This window comes from Columba livia, chromosome 2, assembly GCF_036013475.1.
Source record: "Columba livia isolate bColLiv1 breed racing homer chromosome 2, bColLiv1.pat.W.v2, whole genome shotgun sequence".
In the NCBI taxonomy this organism is placed as follows: domain Eukaryota; kingdom Metazoa; phylum Chordata; class Aves; order Columbiformes; family Columbidae; genus Columba; species Columba livia.
In genome coordinates this window covers 17,602,258-17,629,249 of record NC_088603.1, presented here as the reverse complement: position 1 = coordinate 17,629,249, position 26,992 = coordinate 17,602,258, and the positions used below count along the sequence as shown (strand labels likewise).

The window sequence follows — 26,992 nt, the reverse complement described above, 5'->3', positions numbered from 1 at the left end:
GGCTCCTGTTTTGGCAGATGATCTAAAAGCACCGTACTGATAAGAGGTCAGTCAAGTACTTATTTTTTTACCATCCTACATTCTCAGACAATTTGCTGGAATTTATTTGTTTTTAATAGCTAAGGAAAGAGATCTGTCACCGGTGCCACCTTTTCCAGTCAGGTTCTCACCCTTGGAAATGATGTTGCATGAAAGACTCAGGGGCTGCCCTACCAAATTTAAATAGCTACAGAACTGTAACATTTCTGTGAGGATTTCTGACATTGAAGAGGCTATGAAAGGACAGTTACTGAATAAACAAAAACAGCAAGGAAGCCTCCTCTCCCCTGTGCTCCCTAGATAGACGGGAGGGGAGGGTAGAGACGGGGTCACAGTATATTTATCAACTTTAAAGCCCTTTCAATGTTCTTAAACAATCCCACTTCTCCTTTCTGCACATCTGAAGATTCTCAGGGCTTTGTACCAAGCAACCATCAAGGACTCATATTACCATTAAAAGCTGTGAAAAGCTCAGGTGGGACTTAAATGAAGAGACAGATTGGAGTTACAACTTATATCAACTGTTGCTGTCATGACCACACCAACAATAAATACCACACCACAGAGAGGAAACCTGCTGTCTGATGGCACCAAGCAAGGCTAGAGACACACAGATACTGCACTCAGAGCAGGATCCAAATGGACATGTGAGGGCCGAATCAAGTTTTACTATGACTGCCAAGATACCAGAAAAATATTTCTGCAGGTAAGTATTCAAATCTATTTTTTTTTTAATCTGATGAATTGAGAACATTCTTATAAACCTTAATTTTAAAGTTTTCTGAGCCAGAAGAGGGAGCTCCTGCACTTCTCAAATAAGTCAACATGGTTTTCATCTTGCCTTCAGTAACAACAGGGCAGTTCTCCTCATCTCATGCCACACAGAGATCTGCATCTGGTGGCTCAAAGAGCAAATATACAGGAAGAATCTAATACGAAACTTTAAGCTACATCATGCTCCAATTATACACAACTGATAAAGATTTTAAGAAATCTTAAAATTAGCTTTATTTCCCCTCATAAAACTGATCATTCTTACATTATACAAACACAAAGCTGAAATGATTGTCTGCAAACTGTTTCGTAAGTGAAATTTTGTGATCTATAAACAATGACACAACAGGTATGAAAACCCATTGATTTGCCTAACAGTGAAGGGGTGTTCTTCCTATCTTGGAGTAAATAGAACACGCATCTTGTCTAGAATTACAGGAAATGAGGAACTGGATTTTGATAATTTTAAGCAAGTTAGGAAACTGGAGAAGTGCTGATTAAAACAAATATTTGCAATTTAGTACTGCAGAATGAAGCTGCAATTGCAGTTCATTTTTTTTTATGAAGGCTGCTTTTAAAACCATCTCAGTGCAGACTAGTTATTAATAAAGTACTTATTTCTCTGCTTTTCTAATGAAGATAAATGACAAGTATTTCACAGATTTTGCAGCCTGGTTCCTTACTATAAAGGAACTATTTTCCCAAAATAAGAGTAGAGCACATAAAAGTCAAAGGGGACAAAACACGAATTCATCAGAATACGTTCCTTATACCAGATTCATCGCTGTGATACCAGTTTCATTTTCTAGATTGAGGGAAAATTCATGGAATAAAATGGATTGGATATTTAAAACATTTCACTACAGTGAATTTCTAAGTTGCTTCTCTTCAAAGTACACACATGTAGTGAATTGCCTGTTTTGCAACTGAACTAAGACATCTTAATTCTGGAGATAACTTGTGTTTCTCTTTCAGTGACACATGTCCAAGACTGAAATAAGTTAATCTGTGAAAACTTCTCACTTGAAAGCATTTGCCAGTTTGAAGAGGAAAGTTGTCTAAGATGTATGACACAATTTGTGGTGAATAGAGGAAATTGGGTATTTCCATCTTCCAGTGGTCTGAGGTCCAGATAAGCACTCCAGTTTCCCACTTCACACCCCTTTCTGCTGTTTTCATCAATATTCTCAGCCTTCCAGATTCCCAGGCCAGGGCTTTGGACCTTGATATATGGTTCCATTTTCCCATGGTAAAAGTGACAACATTCTGGGTTTCCTCCCAAAGCAAATGAAGCATTTTTCTTCCGCTCCTTTCTGATGACTGCATTAGCATTTCCCACACAACTCTCAGCGTAATCAGAAATATAAAACTTTCCATCATCACATTCCAGATACCAATTAGCCATCTGCTCTGTGTAACTTCTAATTTGACAATCTTAATGTTCTTGAACTAATGCTCCATGCTTAAAAACAGAACTGATATACAGCAGACTCTACTCATCAATTACAAAGTCAGTCTGACTGTGATACTCTGTTCTACAAAATCTGGAAATTTGGCTTTATGATATAGAAAAATGATGCTCAGAATTTTCCCATTGCATCTGCTATGACCTTCAGCTGGGGTGGTGAAAGAAGAGAGGAAGAAAAGCCATGAAGACAAAAAAGTAGGGTAAAAATATTTGCTGCCAAATTTCACATCACTGTCAGCTTTTACAGTATAGCAATATAATTATGTAGTCTAAATTTCATACAGTTTTGTAACTACTCTTTTCTCACTCATCAGGCTTCAGATTTGTGAAAAATTATTACAGTATATTTTTCATGGTATATTATTTGCCAAAATATCACTGTCAGAGCTCATTTCAGGTACGGTAGTATGATTAAAGCATAACAAGAGGGTTTTGACACATAGCTTAATTTTCACAAATATTGTAATTGTTACTCATAACGTTAAAAACTGGTTTAAGCAAACATTAACACCTAGAAGTTAATTCCCTAAGAAGTTAAATGCATACCAGAAGCTATTTCATCATTATGTAGCCCACCAGTCTGAAACAAAACAAAATACCATCTTCCAACCAAAAGTAATATAGCCATCATCAGCAAGGGAGTGGCAAGGAAATGGAAGTACAAAAGCAAATAAACACTCTGGAAGAGTTTTTTAGTGCATTCTAAATTCTTGCATCAAACAGCTCAAAGGGGAGGAGGGAGAATCAACCAAATACAGAGAATACAAAGATAGCACATATCTGGTGGTCTTTGCTCTTAGGCAAATGGACTAATGTGTTTGATTAATGCTGGTCAGATAAAAGGTTTATATAGGATTTTTACTGGCTAACATTTTGACCAAAACTTTAGAGATTCAAATTAATTTATCAAAATGAAATTTCTCTTCATTTGTGTGTCAAGCATAGGTAACAAAAATATATTTTCTTTGAAATAACTCATATTTTAAATACACTGTTACTCAAGACATTCTTGAAGCCCAAGGCTGTGTTTCTCCAAGGTCAGCTCCTCTGGTCACCCACGTCTCTGCTAGGACACCATTGCCTCTGCCCTGCCCCTGGCTGGGAAGTGAGGCGGCAGAAAGAGGAAGAAACAGAACTCTTTTCACACTGTTTTCTGGTCTGAAAACAAGTAGGAATAAGAGAGACTCAGTTTCTTAGTTTGTAGATACAATCCCAGCTCGCTAAAGTAATACAAAAAGTAAAGTGCCACATCACACCATTTCAAGCAGAGAGTACATACAAAAAACAGCTAAATGAAAGTAACCAAATTAAAAGGAAAAAAAATCAAGGGTTAATCACACATAAAATGTACAGGTAAATACATGTAAATAATCAAACAGTTTATTTTGAAGATCAGCAGTGTTGACCTGTGTTGAATATATACCATGCATGTTGACACAAGAGGATTAATAAGAGTGTGAATCTTCTCCCTTCTCTTCTGGCCACATGCAAAACCCATTCAGGCCCTCATGAACTACACACTTACTGAAAAAACTAGAAGTTCTAGCTTGCAAGTCAACGCAAACCCCACAACGTTGACAGGTGATTTTCAAAAATTCTCTTTTGCACCGTGATGCTTGAATAAGACAGAATAAATCCACTGAGCATGGCCCAGCCTCTAACCTCCCTACGCTCACAGACAACAGTAAACACAGGGTTTGGGTTTGTAGAGTACCTAAGTCACCAAACACCCTGTGATAACAGTATCACTTTCAGCACAAACGCCGTAAAATCTACAGAATGTCAAAGTTCAAAGTAATTAGGAATGTCGTGGGTGCTTATGCAATAAAGGAAAAGCACAAGTATTAAAAACAAACAAAAACCACACTGCCACATGAGGGGGAACTTAAAAAAACAAATCAGTAAGGGGAAGAAAAGAAGAAGTCCTCCAGAAATAAAAAAGCCTCTAGTTGCAATCTTAACTCTGAATAAGAGAATAAAACACACCAACTAGGCACTCCGTAAGTTCTTTATAGCCACTATAAGCATCAAAACATGCTGTTCAACACTGGCCAGAGAAGGAGATGGGTTGAGTTTGAGCCAGCCCCAGTCTCCTCCCTTTGCTTTTTGAGACCCAAGGAGTTTGACAACCTGCCAGCATCAGCAGGTCAGCTTGACTCCTGACACCAAATGCCAGTAGCGACCAGTCCAACCACCCTCTCCTGGACCTGACACCACCAGAAAGCAGCCACCCTGCTGAACCAACCACCCTGCTGGACCAGCCACCCTGCTTCATGGAACCAGCTGCTTAGCAGTTCTTCAGCCTCTTCACTGATTTAAGATAAGCAAGATCTGTCTGCGATAAGCAGCTATGCATGTTGAATTGTTTTTGTCTTATCTTTCAACCCCAAATAAGCCCACCCTTGCCTGTAGTTTTAAGGCAAGCTGCCAAGTGAGGTCTTTATGTGTGCAAGGGGGGAAGTGTACGAAGCTAAAGGTGAAAAAAATTGTCCTGGCCCTCACTGAGAGCTAAAGGAAGCCCTGGAAAGCACAGTGCAAACAAGTATGACCAGGGAACGTGCTACCAAGTTCACTTCCGAACTTCGCTAAAGACACCTGCAACATCCAGTAGTCTCACCATAAAATCCAGCTTGGAAGTAGAGGGTTGCTCCTCCTATGAAAAAAAAAACAACCCGTGTACTCTGTTAGCACTGGAGTTACCCCGTATCTAAGCCCATATTTTACAATCATAAGTAATCACTCCCCAAATATACCCCATCTCACTCACTGTACAGGACAAACCACAGTCACAGAGTATTTGCTTTGTCATTACTGTCTGATGTATTTCTCTTATTTGCTGCAAATCCTCCAAACACTGCTCTGAAGATAGGATGATCTTTTCCTTCTGCATTTCCACACTTGCTCAATATACCACAAGATATTGAAACATATAATTAGTTTATTGAAACACTAACTAAAGCATGATTAAACTCACTAGAGCAAATCACAATTGCAGAGGCAGAAACATGATGCAATTCTCTGTTGCAGTTATCCACTGTCTTAACAATACCCACCTTCCCTTTCCCACAACTGGTTGCAATAGCTATAAGCCTTACAATTTCAACAGTAACTGAGATGGATGCATATGTTCAAAAGGCATATTGTGTCATGTAGTACCATCAAAACATTTATACAAGAAGAACTAAATTAAGCTTAAGTGTATACCTTAAAGCCACCCACTTTTAGTGCAACCGACAACTATTTCAGTGATATTCTTTCAAATTTGGTTGTGAAGAAACAGTTTCCTCCAGCCTTCATACAAAAATTACATACATTATGACAAATCATCAACACCTACATGGTTTACTAGCTAAATGAACCGTAGCCTTCTGAAACATTGCACAACCCTTTGCCCCTGGAGCTTGCAGTAACCAGCAGCCACCATTTGCCCCAGCTGCAGCGACCAGCAGCAGGGGGGCACCGCGCTTGTTTCACAGGAAAACCGGCATTAACAGCTCCCTGTGCAGCCTTACAGACCTTCTAAGCCCATTGATATCTGACAGGCCACGGACACCAAACTAGCTTAGCAAGAGTGAAATACACGGTAATCTGAAATAAAAAAGTATTTCCCTGGCCTGCTGCTAACAAACAATACACAGATACTCCAAAACTTGTTTAGTGTAAACCCCTCTGTTTCCACAGCTCTCCTTGCACTAGAAAGGAGAATCTTTCCAAACTGAAGGAGAAAATCCAACTTTTTTCCTGTATTTCCAGGAGAGAATACACAATCAGCCTAACACCAGAGGGAGAAGAAGACCTATATCCATGTTTCTATGCCATAAGTGTGCTGTCTTGTCAGCACACAATGTTCTCCCCACTTTCAAGAAACTGCATGTCTTCTTTAAAAGGCCAGATCAGAAAAAAAACAAGTCATGAACAATCAGCAAAAAGAAAGTCACATGAAAGGACCAAAAAAAACCCCACCATGTTGAAACTTGCTGTCTTATTAATCTGCAGTGAGGTGCTGGGAGGCTGCCAAGTTAGTTAATCCAAATACACAAACAAGTTAATGATGACCTGAGGGAGCAACACGATTTACACATCGAAGGAAACACCATGTAGGAAAACATTAAGAAACTGCGTGTATTTCAGAGCTCTGTGCTATTATTTCAAAAGCTCTTTAATTCAGCAGCTGGCACTGTGTAATGAACACAGAGAAGCGGAGCCTCCCCGAGGAACTTGACTGTGGTCCCTGTTCCCATCACAGGGTGGGAATTCACAACAGAAACTTCAAAGAAGAACTGAGAAGTACCCTGCTTGTAAGTGCTTTTGGAATATCCTACCATGTACCTTCTAAGGACCCACATGGCTATTGTGGTCAGCAAGTTCACATGATCTAAACTAGAAATACTTATTTGTTTTTTTAAATTATCAGAGTGTAATGGAGAAACAAAATTATTACCTGAGTTTCTGCTCAACCTAGAATTTCCATGTTTAACTACCAGACAACAGGTACCTTCATTCTCTAAAAAGAAAGGAAATATATTTGTTCACTCCTGGCTTTAAAGATGCACATGAAAACATTTTGGCTCAATTGCTGGTGAGTTAAAAAAAATTGTCAGGCTCTCTGAGAATAGTGAAATGACTTTCTGAAAATGTCTTCAAATTAAATAGTGGGGAGGAAAAAAAAGGCATTACTTCCCATTTCATTAGTAGAGAGATCAGTTTACAATCTAAAGATGGGATCAGACTACTTACATAAGCACGGCACAGAGCAGCGTACAAACCCACCAACAAACAATTCCTAAGATAATTGCATCATGTATTGCATTTTTCCTAAGCACTCTGTTTAAAATATTGCTCTAAAATCATGGTTAAAAAGGGCAAATATCTTGCCACTTTGCCCCAGAAGAAAAATATATTTTCCAGTATTGACATGACCAGAATCACTGTAATGCCTTTTTGCCGCTACCTTCAACCACATTCAGGTTCCACTGCATTTTTATTTCATTTTGAAGATACAGTAGAACAGAAGCAGAACTGAATCCAGTACTGATGGCTGATTTACTCTGAGTTAAGTGTCTCCCCACTGCAACCTTTCTGCAGAGTCAGGAAGTTCAGAATCCAGCTGCAAAAAAAGATTTCTACATTGCATTGTGAACAGGCTACTCAATAAAAACAACTGGATTTTCTATCAACACTATGTTTTTATTGTAGGACAAAATCAAGTACCCTCAAAAACAAACATATATTTTACACACTGAACAACCACCCTTATAAAATACAGCCAAGTATTAATTATTTAAAAGAAGTCTCTTCTCTCCCCTTCTTTGTTCTTGCTGCTATGCCAAGCATTAAAATACTCCTTGGCTCAGTTTGTCTTTATCACAAAGGCATATGCCGGTATTTTACAGGCTATAATTTTGCTTAGTACCCTAGAAGCAGCTTTCCAAATCTTCCATATTGCATGTAATTTAACTAATGACATAACAGGCTTTAAGAGTTGATAGAAGCATCACAAAACATTCTGCTGAGATCTGAGAAAGGCACACCTCACCCAATGACCCCACCAGACTTCTCCACACTTTCTAAATGTTTTCATCTACACAGTTGTATTTGGTTGTGTAGAGAGACAGCTGTCATCCAGGACAGGTTCAGTTGTCATGAATCAGTGGTGGCATAACTGACCTGCAGAAATGAAAATTTCTTATATTAATACTTAAAATGTTATTTCAGTGAGTGTAAAACACCCACTCAGTCTGTTTAGGCAGCACTCATTAGCCACCATCAAGTCTGAACTGTAACTAATTAAACCAATGATTACTAGTCTTTACTGGGAACTCACCTGTCCCAATTCCCAGCATAGGGGGTGTGTGGTAGGACGGACAATTAAAACCTTGTCACCAGCTTGTGCGCCCTACAGCCATCTCTTTGGTCCCACCAGGACAAGCTGCAACCTGCGCTTAACAGACTCCTCCATTCCATGTCAACTGTGGAAATGCCTGAACTCAGTCATTCTTATAATACTTTGATGTGATACTTCATGGAAAAAGAGGTTAAGAGAAGAAAAACACCTGGGAAAGTACCTTACTTCTAGTTTTAGACTTGTATCAATCCAGAGTGTATTTGCAATGTCACCACTACTGTCTCTGTTCTGCTGTTTCTGATCCACCCGGGACCAACACAGCCCAAAAGTCAGCGTAGTGCCTCAATGTGAGAGCAAGCCACTGGTAACCCAAAACTGTTTGTGACCCAAGCCCACTCACCCACATTCTTCCGTGCTAGCAAAGGCCTGACAGACACCACCCTCCTGCTCTTCAGTCAGCTTCACAGAAGGAGATAAAAAACAATAATTAAGAAAACCTCAAACCCTTCAATACTCAGCCATAGTAAAGGTCTGTGTAGTACAGAATCCTATCATCAGGAGAGCCAGGACAGAATATCTAATACGCATTGAGGACAGTGCAAGTATTAATAAAAATTATTTTCTCCCCCAGCAACCAGCAGCACAGTGTCTGTCTGAGTCTGGCTGGCTCTGTGCTCTCACCAGTAGTACTGACACATTTGTTAAGTTCCTTGTTGTGCCCATTTTTTTTGTTTGACTCATCACAGTATCTTGTGAAAATAAGTTCTACAACTTACGCCAGGTGTAAAGTACTATTTTTCCACAGTGTTTGGTACTCAAATTCTCAGAAAGAGTGAATAAATAATTTTCTATTAATTTCTTTCCACTATTTATCATTATCTTTCACATATCCTTTCAAGCACCTCTTCTCAAAACAAAAATTGGTTTATTAACTATTTTTTAACGGAGAAGCCATTTCATATTGCTGATGTTCCCTCTCTTGTCATTACATTGGCTAAATATCCCAGTAGATTTAGAATTACATCCGTCCCAGAAAAGAAGTAAATGTTCAAGCATTCACAAAATTTGGGGGGGAAATAATTTTGCCCAGGATATCAGAAACAGGCTGTGGATTTTTCCATTTCCTTTCTGTCTGTACAGAAGCTCAGGACCTTCCCAGCATTTCAGCAAGTATGTAGGAGTCAAGGCCCAATCGCAACCCATACACAATAAGTGGGTCACAAAATTCAACACTCATCACATCATGAGACTTGCACTATGTGATGGAATGGGACACATGCTCTACTTCTGATTACAAGATCCTGTATCTCTCTTGTCTTTCTTGATTAGGGAAAAAGAAAGAACTCACAGCCTCACCACCCTACTGCACAGTTTTCCTCCTGGTCTGTAATTTTAAGCCAAGGTATTTTTTGTCACCCAAACAGAAAAACCAGGCCTTTTCTTCATAGTGCAATTCAAAAATATGCTTTCATAGTAACATAAGTTAAAAAAACAGTGTTTATAAAGCCTAATACATACGCACATACACATCATTCTTCTATGCTTATCCCACATAAGAGTGAAACAAAACCATTTACAACAAGATGAGAGGAGATGTAACCGTGCCAAGAGCAGTACCTCCAAACTGCATGTGAAACTAATGACAATCCGAAAAACTGTAATGTGAATAACATCATAGGGGTTGTCACAATCAGTCATCAGCTATGAAATAAAGATACAATAATATTTTGATATTATGTTTAAGCACAGCTGTGTAAGCCTGTTTTCCCTGGCATGTCTGTTGAATATAGCAAAGAAAACGTGAGATCCTCACCTGCAGCTTGTGAGCACTCTAAAAATGCAACAACCAAGTGAATTTATTACAAAAAGCTATCTTTCCAAAGGACTTTTTATTCATGGCATAACAAGGAAATTGTTATTTGGAAACAAATTACGTTTTGCAATACATAATATCTAGCTAACTTAAAACCCTAGAGCTACCACTTGATACTTCCTATAAGATATTTCTGCCAGAGAAGATTTTTGCCTTTTAGGAAAGAAGATGTTAATAAGTTCACAAATTAAACCATAACTCTCCATCACATAATGAAGTCCTTCAAATTCAACACCTCCTTGAGCTAGTCATTACAAGTTACACTCTACAATCACTTCCTAATTGATCAAGAAATAAACACAATATTGATGAAAGCGCTAAGAAATACATTTAAGATAGCAAATATCTAATAGAAACCAAAAAAGAGAGAAAATATTCACAATGCTCATTAAAAAGAAAAAATGCCTTTTGCGATTACTCAATAGGAAGCTGAATACAACTATTCACTCGAATTAGCAAATTAAGTTTGCCTTTTTTCTCCAAATTCTGTTAATACACAGACATCGTGATGCAGAGGTCTGCACATGCACTTGTACCCATTTTTGCTTCATTTTAAACTGGAATGTCTCGTCTTTGCAAACATATCTACAGAGGCACAGAAACATGACTACTCCTGCTTTTCTCTAGATGCATCTTCGTTCATCTGTCCTACACCCTTACCTGTGCTAAATTTGTAACCTGTTCCTATATAAATGGGTAGAAGTTTATGCACACTAAAAAGAATTAAGAACCATCTAATTGTTTATATAACTGTTAGAAAATAAACTAGAAGATTCCTGATTTTGGTTCTTGTTTTGTTTCTTGGACCTTATCTAATCTTAATTTCTAGTATGATTGTACCTTCATGTATTTTCTCCATACGTGATCAACCTGACTGCTTGAAAAGGGCAATTTAACTTAGATTCAGGAGCTGTACTATCAAAGTAATTAAATTCTATGTAAGAAGACATTTAAATTCTTAATCCCTTCACATCTGTAACTAACACCACAGCCTATGACTTCATATCTCTTGACTATGAAAGATTTGGGTTGGACACATCCTAAAAGCATGGCGCATTGGGTCAACAGGTTTGAGACGGTTCCTTCAGAATATGACCTGTGACTAAGATCTAGCTCCAGGTTAACAATTTACATGTTGCCCACCCTAGAAAAGCTAGAAGAGTTTTAACTGAAACAATGAAATTAAGGCACCTACTCTAAATATTAAGAGTGCAATGTTACTTGCAATCCAAAACACCTGTGTATGCTCTGAGTGCTTAGAGAGCAACCATCCACCTACATGACCCAATTTTGGGACTGCCATACAAAACAGATGCTTTGGAAAGATGCAGAGATCTTCCTGTAGCACTTCGCTGCAGAACACAATGCCAACGTGAAGTCAGAGTCAGGCTTGCCTTCTGGTTTAACAACAGCAGCTGCCTTGCTCCCATCAAGGTCTTTTTACATGTAGAAAGGGGAAGAAAAAAAAATTAGGAAGGATTATCTGACCAAATGTGTTAATTTTACTCATATCTCAGAAACATACCCCTCGGGGCAGCACGAGAGAAAGCTTCCAGACATTCACATGAAGATGTAAAGGCCGCCATTAAGTGCCAACTGGAGGTGGACCCCTACATATCACCATATTACTGGTGAGCTAATGACAAGCAGGACTGCAGCAGACAATGAGAGGAATTAAAGGGAGGTCAGGTACACAGTATATAACTCAATAACAAAAAGGAATCCTGTAGAAGAAAAAAAGAAGAATGACATGGTACAAGCAACAGCCTTGTAAAATCTTTGCAGCAGAACTGTGCTGCAGAGAAAAGCATGACTCGTTATGTATTATACTACAAGAGAGACAAATGCTACATTAACCAACAAAAGAGATCATGCGATCCAAAATATTTTCAGTGTTTAAATCTGTAAGACAGACTATATCGTACAGCTATTATCAGAGGATATGAAATGACTAAGACTTAAATATAGCCTTGATATGATGCTGAATTTGGAAAATATTTTCCTGTTTATGAGCTCAAGTGAGAGACAGAATAATGGCATCATTCACAGAAAATCAAGATAGAACATAAGAGGAACTTTAGAAATGGTGATGGAACTATGGAATGAATTGTATTATTCAAGAAAGAAAGTAATGTGCTTTTTAAAAAGTACAAGTTAAGAGTTTCTAATAATTTACTTGAAAACTAATAGTAATAAAGTAATAACACTAATAAAAGACTCTGCAGCACAATTTAACAATAACACAATTTTTTTAAAAGTCAAAGATACAGATTCAGACACTGCAACCAATGGAAAATTTACTCTGTTTTTGTAATTGATATAATCACAGCTTGAGCTAGTAGTGACTGTATGTCAGAAGAATTAATATTAAGCAAGACGGCAACGTGAAAAAGCCAGTCTTGAACAAATTATTTCACAATCTGTATCCAAAGCACATACAAAAAGGTGAAAGTGCCAGTGTTAATCCCTGAAAACAAGGCACAATAGTTCAGCTGTTCAAAATGAAACTTATTTCTGTGCACAAAATTCTAATTATAATTATTAATTACAATAGCTATTAATACTCTTTACTAGCTTTTCATTGAACTCAACAACATGGCTAATAAGAAACAAGGTTTTTTTACTTTCCTCAGATCAAATGGGAATTCATTACCTTTTTTTTTCCTCCGTGACCTAACAGATCAACTAACACAATACTTTTATCTGCCATTGTCTCTAGCAAGTGAGCAACTGAAAAATAGGAAGACGGACCCTTTCCATTAAAATAGTCTTTAAAAAAGTATCTGTCTAGACTGATCCATTTCATATTTTTTTTTTAATCCTAGTGCTGTGTTACTTTCAATAAATGATTTATAGGGGAAGATGCCTCTGTAGCTTCTAAGTTAGGACTGACATTTGAAAGTCACAACCAGGCACAAATAAATCAAAGTGAAGTAAGCCCAGTTTTCAATGAAGACAAGAAGGGTACTTCTATCATCACAAAACATTTGGGAGAGACAGATTTCTTCTACTCCACTGATTCCAATGAAAGCAATGAGCATTCATAAGAAGTTCTAAAACAATGTTCTTCAACCATAATCACTAGTTCTGCTATTCCTTTTCTGATAGTTTCAAGTGATTTTCTTTATGGGTATTAAGAGATGAAGTTACTGAACTTCAATATTAAGGAACACAACCAGCTCTCCCCATAATCTCAGTTCTTCGCAGACAACTAATCTACTGGAGAACCCGTTGTGTTCATCGCATCTCTCTGCGCAAGGCAGACACCACCCAACTTCTTTACGATGCCTTTGGATGCCTTGGTCCTTGCCAACCAGCTGCTCCCCCTTTCCCATCCAAGGAGCTGCACACCCTACATTCTGAGCAGCAGCAGAGGATTCCTTTCCCCAGTCATCTCCTTGCCTACAACCTAAATAAGGGTACTGTCATCTCCTTCACCCCACACTTCTTTCTTCTCATTAGATACAGAATGGTGCTTAGATCATCACGGCCCTTTATCTACCACTCTTAAGACAAATTCAGCTATAGAGTCTGTAACAGATGTTTTCTTTTTGCCCCCAGATATTCTTCAATCTTAAAGAAAACACATTGTTTTTCTAACACCCTAGCTGTCTTTTCAAAATATTGTTTCAAAATAATGACACATCTGTATCATTACCCTGCATCACCCCCAGCAATATCATTCACAAAACAGATTTCACTGCTTTTAGTAGTTTCAATGCTGTCCAAAGGCAGGACCAAACTCGGTAACCTCAGGAATGTTCACGGGTTGAAGTAGCAAGAAATCTTTGGTTTACTTTGCTACTGCAGAGGACCTGAACAAATGATTGTTGGTTACCTAGTGCGAGCCTGAGCCTAATGTTCATACGGCTGCTGTTCTTCAGCTGTCAAACTGAAGAGGAATACCAATAAGCTACACAACTCTGTCAAAGCTGATTTCAATGCAAATGAGAATCACCACATGCAGGGGAATTACAAGCTTCCGTAGAAAACACTTGTCTCCCAGCAAAAAAAAGTGATGTTCCAGCATGTTTCATATTACTTAAAAACACTGGAACTGAATATCAGTAAATACCAGCTCATGAAAGAAGATTTTAGTTAAAAGGCATGTGCTAACATAATATTGCTTTCTGACTTCTAAATGAAACTGAAGTAGAACACCTCCACTTGAAATATTTAATTAGGCAGGAAATCTAAATCTCATTTCCAATTTTCTTTCACCAAAACCTCTTTATCCTCAACATTACAGTAACCTCATTTATTCTTAACATTAACAGGTGCTGTTTGAATTCAGTGCCAAAGAGAGGATAGGACATAAGCATAATATTACATTTGGAAACATGAGTGAAATTTGGCAGAAGCTAAATGTGTTGAAGTATCTAAGACACTGCACATGTGCTCCTTGCAGCAAACTGTGCCAACTGTGAAAATGAAACCACTTTAAGGTAAGATGTCTTGCAGGTCAGATGTGTGGTCTGTGCTTACTTCATATTCCAGACAATACAGGGCAGAAAACCCAACCCCACGGTGGCCCTCCCTGCACACATTTTCCATCTGCTTTCCAGCCAGCCCAAAAAGGTTGCAACCATACCAGTGTTAACCATATTTTTCATTACTGATACTTCATAGCACCTTGGAATTGTATAACTAAAGAAGTCATTCGCGCATGAAGGCAACCATTGCCAGTTCATCCAGTTAAATTTTTCACCTTTTTTTTTTTCCCCACTTTCCAGGTAACTCACTGAATAGGAGCCAAAGTTGGCTAAATTTCACTCTTTTACAACTTTGCACAGTTGGAAGCAAAACTTTTGAGGGTTATCACATAGGGAGCAAGCAACATGGAAAGAAACACAGAAAGTTGATTTTTGAATGCTTTGAAAGTTTAACAGCCAGTAAGTTTCCTGACTATTAACAGGTTATCCCCTTCTAAGAGCTCCTGTTTTCTGTAATCTTGCCTTCTTTATCACAAGAGCAAAGGAATTCTTTGCACAAGTGTTATCTCACCACTTAGGAACAAAAATGAAAAAAAGTTCTTTAACTTAGTAAATAGATTCATAATTGGATCACCCAGTATTGCCTGCACATAAAGAAAACATCGTTTATTTATTTTAAACAAAACAGCTATAAATTCCCTTTTGTTTTCCTGTATCAGGATTCAAAATCACCATGTCTGTCTCAGGAAAAAACAAACAAAACACAACATATGAGTAGTAAAATTTCTTTTCCTAGAAAGAAAAGTGAAGAATTGAATCTCTGTTCCAAGAGAATTCCTAACTCATCAGCCTGCATGTACTTTGCACGGGAGTGCCCCATCCTTCCTGATGAAGTTGACCATCATGCAGCCAGAAATGCAAGTTGATGGATGTGAAACTGTAGGCAAGAAGTCTGAATCTGCAGCCTGGTGGTTAAGTCACTACCTAAGCACAGAAAAGTGGGTTATGTCACTCTTGTAAGAAGGGAAAAATGTAGTTTTGAGCTCCCTCAGGTTGAGAAGGACATAGAATTGAGGCCTCCTACTTTTTGGACCAAGAAGCTAATTAACTGCTAGTCTACTACATAAAGACAGGTATCAAAGGCATTTTCCTAAAAGAAAACTGCAGAAAGTGGTATGGAATTTCTTTTCTGATTAATATAAGGGTTATATGAGTGTCTCCTACCAACCAGCTTCACTGCACCAGCGCTCCATATCATGGATTTCAAATTCTAGCCAGGAGATCAGAATCTCACCAGCACAGAGCCCCCAGGTGCCCTCCTCCTGACTTGCTTAGACAGGAGCCTGAGCTTTAGGAGCTGCAGTGCTGAACCTTAGAAGGCTTAAGTTCTGTTTTAAACCTGAGATATAAAACCTTCCACTGCTTTTTAAACAGTGTTAAGTGTTTATTTTTTAAACACACCAGCATTTAGGATTTTAAATGGGAAGAAAGTAGGTCAGGTTTTGCTACTGAAGCTTTTTCAGACTTTTTTTTTTAAGTTTGGTAGTTAAACTCTGAAAAATGTATCCACCTTTTACATCTCATTAATATCTTAAGAATATAAATCTTTGAAGAGTACTTTGATTTATCAAGAGCCCTAGAAGTCACAAGTATCTATAAATATTAGTCAGAAAAATATTTAAACATAATTCTAGTTTTTTATTCCAATGTAATATGTCTGACTTATCTTTGATCACATATTTTTGCAGTTACTCATTAAAAATGCACAAAGAATTTGTCTCTGCACAGATCAGCCACAGAATACTGATCTGAACATTTAACAGCCTAAGGAAAAAAAAACAACACACTCAAAGTGGAACCCACACACTTGAAGCAATCAAACATCTGCCTGCCTTTCAACACCACTTTCATAAGATGGTCTGCATTGCCACATTAGAGGATATACCACAAGTCCCTACTATTTGAAAAACCTTGCCACTCTAAGATAATGTTCAGACTGTTTAACATACAATTTTTATCTTTGTGTTTCTGTTGGTGCACTACAACAAGGAAGCTACTATTCACTTATTTTATCAGCAATAGTACAAAGAATATGACACACCCTTCTCAGGGAACTGGAAAAACCTGCTGTGTGAAAGCTGAAAAGTCTGAGTACCCATATCTTCATTTTTCTCCTCATTTCAACAACAGCACTGAAAGGAGACTGCAAGGGCTTGGCCTTAGTCTAGCAAAAGGAAAGCTGAGCAGAAAAGCAAGGGCTGTGTACAAGAACACAGAGAACAATAAGAAAAAACTGTTTAAAAAAAAAGGACAGTCTTGGCACAAGAGCTGTTTATTACCAACTGATGATGAATAAAATTAGGTTGAATATTACAGATTCCTCATGCGTAAGGCAATTTTGCATTGGAACAGGCTTAAGTGAGAGGAAAAGGCGCAGCTGCTTTTAAGGCAGTGGTTCCATATGTCTATAACTGTATAACATAAAGCCTACAAGAGCATGAAAATAAACTCAGTTAATAGGGAGGTCCTTTCCTGTCCCACATTCCTAAGAGAACTGTAAAGCAAATAACATCATTCTGATACACTTCTAACATACAACTGTCTGCCAGGCAATACCCAAGAATAATTATACCACAGAAAGCAAAACCAGTTATTAATATCACAGCAGGACAAACTTTGCCAAGAATAAACTTCACAGAGTATCTTTCCATAAAACATCTTAGACTCACAACCTCATGCTAAAAACGTGCTCCCTCTACAGCCCAGAGCTGCAGTGAGCTCACCTCATCAGTGCTCGCGCCCAGGTCTGGCAGAGCTGAGCCTGGCAGAGCTGAGCCCGCTTAGTCTCCATGCAAAAGGCAGCCCCATCACCTGCACCCCAGTGTTTTGCCGGCAGGCAGCAGGTCGTCTTACCCGACACAATATCACATCTAACACACTCAACGGGCTCTTTATTTGCTGTCATCCTTACTAGATTCAGCTCAGGCAGGATGATTCAAAAGTGGCTGTCACCTGTTTTGCTACTGAGAGGTTTAAATTGTCACTTCTGCCCACATATCGTTAACCAGGAAAACAGCAAGAACTACGATGGTCTCAGACAATTGGCAAGACACTACCTACCAGTCTGCAGAAAGAACATTCTATTACATTAAGCTTTATAGTTTGACAGAGCAAACTATAGGAAATATTTTTTTGATACACAATACCTGGTTAAGTTGTAATAGCCAAGACCCAATTACTCGAAGTACTTCAAGCACATTTTGAGAACAGGTTCTTTGGCTGCTATCAAACAAATGGTCCAGACACAGCCTGCCAGAGACAAAACTTTGTCAACAGCTAGACCACTACACCAGAACAAGGGTTGCTTTACAGCTATTTGGGACTCTCTTTTCTCTATATGTCCTCACGGTCACTTCTGGAGAAGGTATAACAGCTCTTACCTTCTCATAATCAGACCTGCAGTATAGAATTTTTCCTTAATTAGCACACAATTTCACTTTAAATTTAGAATTCGAAGGTAATTTCCTTTTTTTTTTTTTTCAGTTTATTTCCCCTCTCACTCTCCCTTGCAAAACCATCGTGGTTAAACACACAGAAAAGTTCTGCAGAACAAGAGCAAAACTTTACTGTTCAGACACATGTTTAGGTAACTTTATCTCAAACTACACTTTCTAAGCAAAGCACACAGCATGGTAGCTGCAACAGAGCATTAGAATCCATTTTTAGACATTTTCCTGCTCTTTCTGTTCATCTGCTTATACTAGAATATCAATGCTCTTTTAAACTTGTCATCAAAATAGCATACACTTTTATTCACTATGAGAGCCTGCAGATCTGATTTATAGTATATCCCAGACATATGACTGCATAATTCAGGCAAGTTTAAAAAAAGTATGCTGAAAGAAGATACTACCAAGGACTTCGCACCAGCCCTGCTGAGCATAAGAGGACATGTCTTACTTGACCTGCCCTACTAATCTCAGCAAGATGGACCTTCGCAACAGATGCAAAGCTCAAATGACCACTTTCAAATCCTTGTTGCAGCTTCACCTCGAGCCTTTGATCACTTTTCCTCTGGAAGTAACAAATGAATTTCTGCGCCTTGGCCCACGTAACAGCCTCCTCCTAATTCACCAGCTCATCTCTGCAGCATCAGCAAGTGCGATTACTCATCTCAATTTGAGATGCATTTCACATCCAGAAAGGGATATACTAGATAATAACAAGACAAATTTCTGTGATCTTAACCATTTACAGACTATTTGATTATTTTACATGCATTCTGACATTTAAATTTTGACATTCAGCAGTCTGACACAGCAGCAGCTAAACTGTAGCATGAAATCTACCTGAATCAGGTTTCACTCCTCTAAATATTACAAAATTGTAAACATACAAATTGCTGGAAGTGTAATTCACTTTTGCACAAACTTATCTTAAGCTGGAATAAAGTTGCGAGGAATATTTTGTATCCCAAAAGGTCTTTACCTTAAGATAATAATTAACATATTAATTATTAATAATGGGCAAATTGAAGTCTTCAGAAACATTGTAAGCACTGCAAAGCATACAAAAGGAAAAGCTCTTTATACAAAACTAACTTAATGCTCTCAGAAAACATGCAGACATTAAGAATTGCACCTGTCTCAAAACACACTCACTTTCTGTCTCCTGCTTCTCCAAGCTGCACCCACAGACCATCTAGAGAATTCCCTACCAGATATTCTGATTACTCTCCTACGCTCACCCCTGGCTGGTTTCCAGGCAGCCTGAATTATTTTGCTATGACACTGCAATGACAGCAAAGGACTCCTGTGTTCCAATAGTACAGTGGGGTTTTTTTTGTATATTATTTTGAAACAATACTTTTTCAAATATTGTCTTGGAAATATGACTGGAGTGATTTCTGCACACAAATTCTAGATCTCAAGTATAGTTGTTTATGCCAAGTCTTGGGCTGATAAAGTCACACAAGCTTGCCATTTCTATTAGCAAGCTTTTTTTTCCCTCCTTCTTCATTTATATTTAATTCCAAGTTCATAGAACTACATAGGACGTTCTGGCAGGTGCTACAATCACACGCCAAGTCACAAGCCAAAAACTTGCATGACAAAATGTCAAATCAGCGACCCTCTGATGAGACACCAGCAACGGAGAAAGAAGTCTGCCTCATCTGGATGGCCAGAACACGGCCTTGTTGAGCTACATGGAGACAAGGCCTCAGCATCAAGTCAGCAACTATTACAAGGAGAAGTCCAAGCCAGCCTGACCACACTATCCTCTCTTCAGTATGGTCTAACAAAGAAAAAGGAAAAGCAGAACAAACACTATGCCCCATGACAATGCAACTTATTGACTGGGAACCACCCACCTAGACAGAGGGACTGTGGCATTAATTCATATGCTGGGGCTGAAACCAGTTTCTTACTTAGAGACCAGAATAGCTCATCCCTTCACTCCTTAGATAAGAGGCTTTTATTTAAAGTTTTTACTATCCCTCTTTTAGTTACAAGATTCCTGTAGGATCCAGTGGGTTAGATGAGCTTTTCCTTCGGCTTTACTTCTCTGAGGGGTACAGTTCTACCACTCTAAGCCCTTCCAACACATTATCAGGAAGACTGTTTCATGAAATGTGCTGATTCTACTGAAAGAATGGTAAGCACCAGACATTTTCCTTTCTTCGCTTCATCGTTCTTTTTGCTTTTTCCCCCTCAGCCTGAGAAAGGTTTCAGTGCCAAAGGAGGTGGAGAAGACTCATTAGTGAGAGAGGTTTGTTGCAGCAATTATCTAAAACTCAAGGTCAAATGTTTCTCAGTACCAGCAGTAGAGGCACGTACAAACACATTCAGCCTCCTCACAGTGAGGGCTCTCTTGTACTTAAGTACATACACCATGAAATAATTTTTATGTATTGTAAACACACGTCCAAGAAAGAGTTTATGCATAAAAACATACAGCCTCCAGAAAAAAAAAAATTACAAACAAGAGGAAATTTGTAGCTTACCATGTATTTGTAACCTCTAGTTTCTAAATGGTAAGTGGCTCTGCAACAACATGAACACTGGATTTTTAATTACCTTTCCTATTACAGTCTATGCCCAGTAAAGAAAACATTATATAGTAAAAAACATCACAAGGTTTGGCAGGAGGTAGACAGACATGAGGCTTTGAGGCATGTTCTCACTTCTCCCTTCGGGAAGCAGGCTGTGTGTGCCTGCCACATGTGCCCATACCAAAACCCACTGCTCCAGTCAAGCATTCCAGTCAGGAGATAACATCTCCAAAACCCAGGAATGAGTTTTGGAGAAGAAAAGGTCATATCACGACTTAGCAATTCAAAACAATGTATTATTACATGCAAGGTCTCTAAAAAGCGTTCCAAGCGCTGCAGAGAATCTGATTCTTTCCAAAAGCAGCAAAGAGAGAGGAAGAAGACAATTTCCATTACCTGAGAGCAGATAGAAAGCAGCAACAGCAGCAAGACACGTTTCATAAGGCAGAATCACAACCAAGCCCTGCTTGAAAGAGGAAGAAGGTAACAATATACTTTTAATTCGCATATGGTGGCTAGAGCACATAGGTCTTAAGGCCAGTGCTAACTGGAGGGCACAAAGGGGAAGTTTAGCCCTTGGCTTACTGTGCTCCCAAATGCACATCTAAACAGGAGTGAAATCAGCATTTGGGCTTGACTGGCCGGTGAATGGGAACAGTCCACTGCAGGGGAAGGGCTAAAGACATCTGGGCTGTGCAGTGGGGACACTGTCCTGGCAGCCCAGGCGCCGGGAGCCAAGGCTGCTGCAATCCTGCAGACAGACCGCAGCAGTTCCCACCACATCCGCTGCCAGCACTGTAAGAAGGACACGCTCCTATTTCTATCCCAATGCTGAGGGACCTTATGAGCTGCAAACTACCAGCTAAACAAATATTTAGCCATAAGTAACACTATGCAGGATGAGATTTGCTTTTGGTCAGCTGGGGATAACTTAATTTATTATTTTCATCTTTGCAGTGTGGGTAAATTAGAAAACTAACACATGTAGCTGCTCTGACATACTGGAAATTGTTACTACAGACACACTGAACAGCCACAGAAAGTCCAATTACTTAAATGAATACTTTCCAGTTCCTATAGTGTGTTGGTCTTTGACCATCTTAATGTGTATATCACGTTTTCTTTTTGGGTATCTGAAGACACTCCATTCATATAAGCAAGAAGGTGATTTTTCTTATTACCACCATCCCAACTGACCAGCTTGTGAAAATGTACAATGCACCTGCTGGCACTACCTGCCATTCCAGAGACTTCTACCTGTGATGACAGCAGGTTTACTCTAATAAACTGCAGTGTTTTGATAAGTAATGCATGTGTCTATTGAACTGATACATACATTTTAAATATTAATGCTATACCCAAGCTCAATGAAAGCCTTAGAGAAGGCAGAATAAGTGATTTAATAAGGCAGGACATTCAATTCCCTGATGTAAGGTAGCAGCATGAAAAATTGTGAGTTTAGTCTTTAGATGAAGCAACCAGGATGCCGCCTGTTCTCTTTCAAATGTAATTGCTACCACCCATAGGAAGCCAAAAACAGTAGCTGGAACTCATTAAATGGTGTGATAAAGCTGCGAGTCTGAGGAGTAAAATGTAAATTCTACATTAATGAAGTGGCATTTACTCAACTGTCATCATCGATTACACTTATCCACCTACACAACAAATTTACAGAATTAAACATTGTATTACAGCTGCTGTCTGCCTCTATTCTTGGAGCAGTAAAAAGCGTATTTAACTAAAACCTATCTTCCTATAGGATGTTTTAATTCTGACCAATATAAAAACCAAACAAACAAACAACCACCACCACTAATACCACCTTTAGTTTGCTGAGCCAGAAGTGAACAACTGGTAAACAGTTACTAGGTTGAGACTACTTGTCTTGATATTACAGATGTTGGTTATGTTTCTCTATACTTTTTTCAGTCGGTTAAGGTGATGATAACCAACAAGTAATTATTTGGGTTGCCCTCCACTATCACTTCTCCAAATATGAAAAGTAGCATTTTGCAAGGTTTCTGACGTTTCCTTGGTTTTCTGTTACCTATTAAATATAATTAGCAGATCCACCAGGTCCTGCTCTGAGAAAAGGTTATTGAATTTGCAAAACTTTCCTAACAGATACCACCTAAGACTCCTCTGCTGTGTAGAATGTCAGGGTTTGTTTCTTCCTAAAATTCAAATATTTTTCTACACATTACTTTTTAAATCAGATACCTAGGAAAAAAAAATAGTTTTACCACTGCTATAATATTCTTCTGTACCTAAAATATCATGGAATCAGGAGTTAAAATACTTAATACTGAATGCAATACACAGTGTTAGAAAACAGTTTGTAGCTTCTAGGAAACAAAAGCCATTTACAGATGGCACAATAAAGTCTTCAACTTTTTTCCAATTACCAGACTGTTCCTTTGACTCCCATTTCTTCCAGTAACTGCCTTGCAAATCCTTCCCTTTGTGGCACTCACAGCAGAACTTTCCAGATCTAATTGCCCATGAAAACATTTCCCTCCACTGTTGCAGCCCTGAAATCTGCTATTTCAAGTCACAACTTCTCCTTCAGCCTGGGTGCCAGCATGCCCACCATCCACTAGAAGTAGTTACCTTCCAGCAGAAACAGAGGGAAACTACAACAGTATTCAACCATGCACATTTACTAGCGGTAGCTGTGGTTCTAAACAAAGGACAACACCCGTTTTTTCTACACTCCTTCCAAAAACATGTTTGCCAGATGACTGACTTCTATCTTGCCTCACTGCTCAGCTGCCGCACGTTATTTTTGCTCTCTGTTGTAACGATCAAGACTTCTTGAAGCTGGAGTCTTCCCAGAGCGTCTCACCGGACCTGTTCCAGGTCTCCCGGCCCAGGCACATGACTCTCACACAGTCAGATGAGGGACCAAAGGCACCACTCAGCACTCACCTCAAAGCATGCCATTCACAGTTTTATCCCAAGGCTTGTCTGCCATTTAGGATACCCTCGCTCAGACTGGTCACGGCAGCTGGAAGGTGGTCCAAGTCACTGTCTGTATCACATTTCAAACACACAAGCTTTCGAAGCAAGGAGCCAGACACTGCAGCTTGATCTGGGCAGATTAAGCCTTGCTGGGCTGCAGTACTTGTAGTGTCTTCTTGATACCAAGACAAAATTTCTAGCACATCTCATTTTGATGTTATTAAAGTAACCGATTTGGGTCTTTGGAGAAGCAACCAATCTTTGAACAAGAAACCTACAACTGCTCTGCGGTACAGACTGGATGTTCCTTTCCCCATAGGAAATTAAATGCTACAATTTAAGTCCGCGGGACTGAAGTTACAGTTTAGCTATATATGTACTGGAGGTAACATGGATCTATTGAATCAGTTAGCCTTGGAGATTAGGCAGCAGAAGGCTCCTTTCAGGGCCTCTAGGATCTACAGATGGCAAGGGAGCAGCAAAGCAAGGACAGGCTGTGCCCCAGGCAGACAGCTAACAAAGGGCAGCTGTTCGTCCTGGTGGGAGCAGCAGTAACTGTGCCTTGGGCTGGTGGGAGGGAGAGAATAAGGGGAGGAGCAAGGATTTTTAGATATGACCTACCAAGTAGAGATTTCATACCCTTGTTAGACTTCAGATTCTATTCACCTTAACAAGGGAGCAAGCTGCTCATGCAGAAGTTGGTTTTGGTCACTTCTCCAGCACTGCTAGCCTGAAGATGGTGCAGCTTCAGCATTCCCCCTTTCCCATGCACATTTTGCTTACAACGCAATCCTAACACAAAGTTAACTGTGTTCACAGCTTCCCAAATGACCCAGATTACAATGAGATAATTAACTGCTCATGAATAGCGACTCATTGAAAACTTCTATCACAATATCTGTTAAGCCACTGAAAACCTTCATTACTGTATCTGCCAAACCTCTGAAAAGAAATTTAAGACCGGTTCTTTAGATCAGTTCTCTTTTCGCAACTTTTCTGGACTGTGATTAAAAAAGCAAGGCTTTCTGTCAGTGGAACTTGCAAGGTGTTCTCTGAAAAACACACAAAACCCCTCTCCATCTGACAGCTGAAGCTTCTGATTTGGCCACATGTAATGTGTGAAACAATTATATTCCACTCTCTTGCATTTATAATTAGCGATGTCAAGTCCATTTCTTTAAATAGCATTCACAGCATATTGTCTGTGAAACAGCAGCTCTGCATTTCATATCTGAAACTACATTGTTCCTTTTGGAACGGCTTCATTTGCTAAAGCCAAGCTCAGTCCACCAAACACCACATTATGAACACAATAAAGATTTTCTATGCTCCTTATATAAATGGATGTATACATTTCCAAGTTCCGAGACATAATTAGTAGCTCTGAAGCAGTTTTACTCTACACTTCAACTTGTTATACAATTTACAGTGCAATGTGTTTCATAGACTGCTGTCATTAACTGCTGGCTGTATTGGCAACACACTTTCCTATTTTTTCCAAAAATCACACCATCATATATAATGAAATAACATAAGCAAATTTAGTCATTCTTGACTCAAAAAACAGAAGCTGTCTTTACAAGGCAAAGCAACACACAAGAATACTAAGACCACGTATTAGTACAATGGTGTTTCACAGCTTTATTTATTAATACTAATCATGATATAAAATTGTTCTTCGTCTTTCATACTAATTCACACGTTGCTTACAACCATCGATAACAAGCGACAGCCTTGTCCAGTATCAGAAAATTGTGGACAAATGAGTAATCATAAGGTAATCCTACCTGGCTCACAGTCTTTACTTCAACAGGGACTTAAGATCTGCATTTTCCAGATGGTGAAGCTGATAATTTACAGAACCTGAAGGAAAAAGGAAAGGATAGTGGTAATATGACATTGGTTCTAGTCAGTGTTGGAAATAATATGTATTTTCACATTTTTATTCTAAATGTTAGGAGCAAGAGTTTAAAGTAGTTAATTTCCCGACTGTTTCTCTATAAAGCCCTGCTTCAGAAATAAGTCAGAAGAGACTTACTTAAGACAGAGAGAGAGAAGATTTCAAAGTTGCAAATCTGTTTTGCCTCCATGCCTGTCCTAGACAAACTGGTCTTAAATGAGTAATTAAGCAAAATTATGATTTAAAAAATAGGTACAGGTAAGGTTTATCTAACGTATAAATATCCATAAGACTTCACAGATGCATAATCACATCTTACATGTGAACAATACACAAGTTCTGGTACAAAACTTCAGGTGTAAACCTTCTCCCATTGCACTTAATAGGTCCCTATTGAAAACCCTTTAAGCACTTGTGACTTCATGCTTGCTTTGCTTCATGATAGCAAATCACTCTGCTTCAGCAAGTCAGCAATAACCTCAAAACCATTACTGGCTGTGCACGCTGACATTCAGCAAATGTCTTTTTCAACACTTTACCTGCTCCTCTTACAAACTGAAAGCACCTGATGTCTCCTCCTGGCAATCGGCTGCAGGAGCAGAAATGGAGCAGCAGATCACACGTGGAGCACGTGGAGCAGATCAGAAACGGAGCACAGAACACACGTGGGGAACAGAACCACGACAACACTGTCACATGCATGGCAGGCACCTAACAGTCAAAGCAGGGTAGAAAACATCAAGGCGGGCCTATGCTTTCCATGTTCGCATCTCCAATTTCATAGTTCTATACTACAGTTTGTAATTACAGTTTATGCATTGGTTCAATTATTACCTTTAAATACTGATGTCATTGAGGATGTAAACAACGAGCTCATTTCAGGAGGTTTTGGTTGCAGGTTTATTACATCACTGTCTACGTTGCACATGGTCCAGAAACAAGAAAGCTTGAATTTTTGTTCTTTAAAAGTAGCAAACACCTACCAAGGCTGATTTTATTTTTTCTTCTATTAAAATATGACATACTTTAAGGGGTACGGCCAAGGCTGGATTTTAACTTGACCGGTTATTTTATGTAAATAAAAAGAACAGCAATAGTGGGATGACCTTTCACAGCTGAATGAAAAAGCAACAAAGATCAAGATGTTGGCCACAGTAACAAGATGTGACCCCAAGAGATTAAATATACTGAAACCCTTTTACATTAGCAGCTCACCTTTTCTCCAGAGCTAAAAACTAGGAGATAAGGTGGACTGTACCCATGATTCATAATGCATGCTGAAACTATTTTGGGGACAAAAACCTGTAGTCCTGAAAACTGTTTGCTTAATGCTGTTGCTTAAGAACACATGGAATTCGTTAGCCTTCCAAAGTGGTGGGAAAATTCAAGCTGTGTTCTGTGGTAGCTGAGCATACCAAACATAGATATTCAAGAACACTAACGTAAAGTTTTGTGCATCTTCAGACATGCTGGTTTTGCTTTCTGCTGGTTTTCCCCTAAAGCAAGACTCCTAGATGAAACAGCATGCCAGTGTATCTCTATCATTTATGGCTGTCTTTGGAAACTCACTTGTCAAAGAACTTTACTGAGTACCTCATGACAACGCTCAAAATGTTTCTGTAAAATAGGCAAATGCAGAGTTAGAGT

The 26,992-nt window shown here is 38.9% G+C and overlaps 1 protein-coding gene across 13 annotated transcripts in view; it reads right to left on the bottom strand.

Moving 5' to 3' along the window:
* Positions 1-26,992, bottom strand: part of MPP7 (MAGUK p55 scaffold protein 7) — a 149,649-nt gene that overhangs the window by 119,445 nt on the left and 3,212 nt on the right. For 4 of the 13 annotated variants that reach the window (XM_065050659.1, XM_065050665.1, XM_065050671.1 and 1 more), the window contains exon 2: positions 25,233-25,308. The exons of 2 other annotated variants lie outside the window; for them this stretch is intronic. The gene's annotated coding sequence lies outside the window, so the exon portion shown is untranslated. Of the gene's footprint in view, positions 1-3,279; positions 3,440-6,722; positions 6,786-20,880; positions 20,951-25,232; positions 25,309-25,884; positions 26,057-26,992 lie in introns of all 13 variants that reach the window. 7 more of the 13 variants (XM_065050662.1, XM_065050669.1, XM_065050666.1 and 4 more) reach the window with 7 other exon arrangements.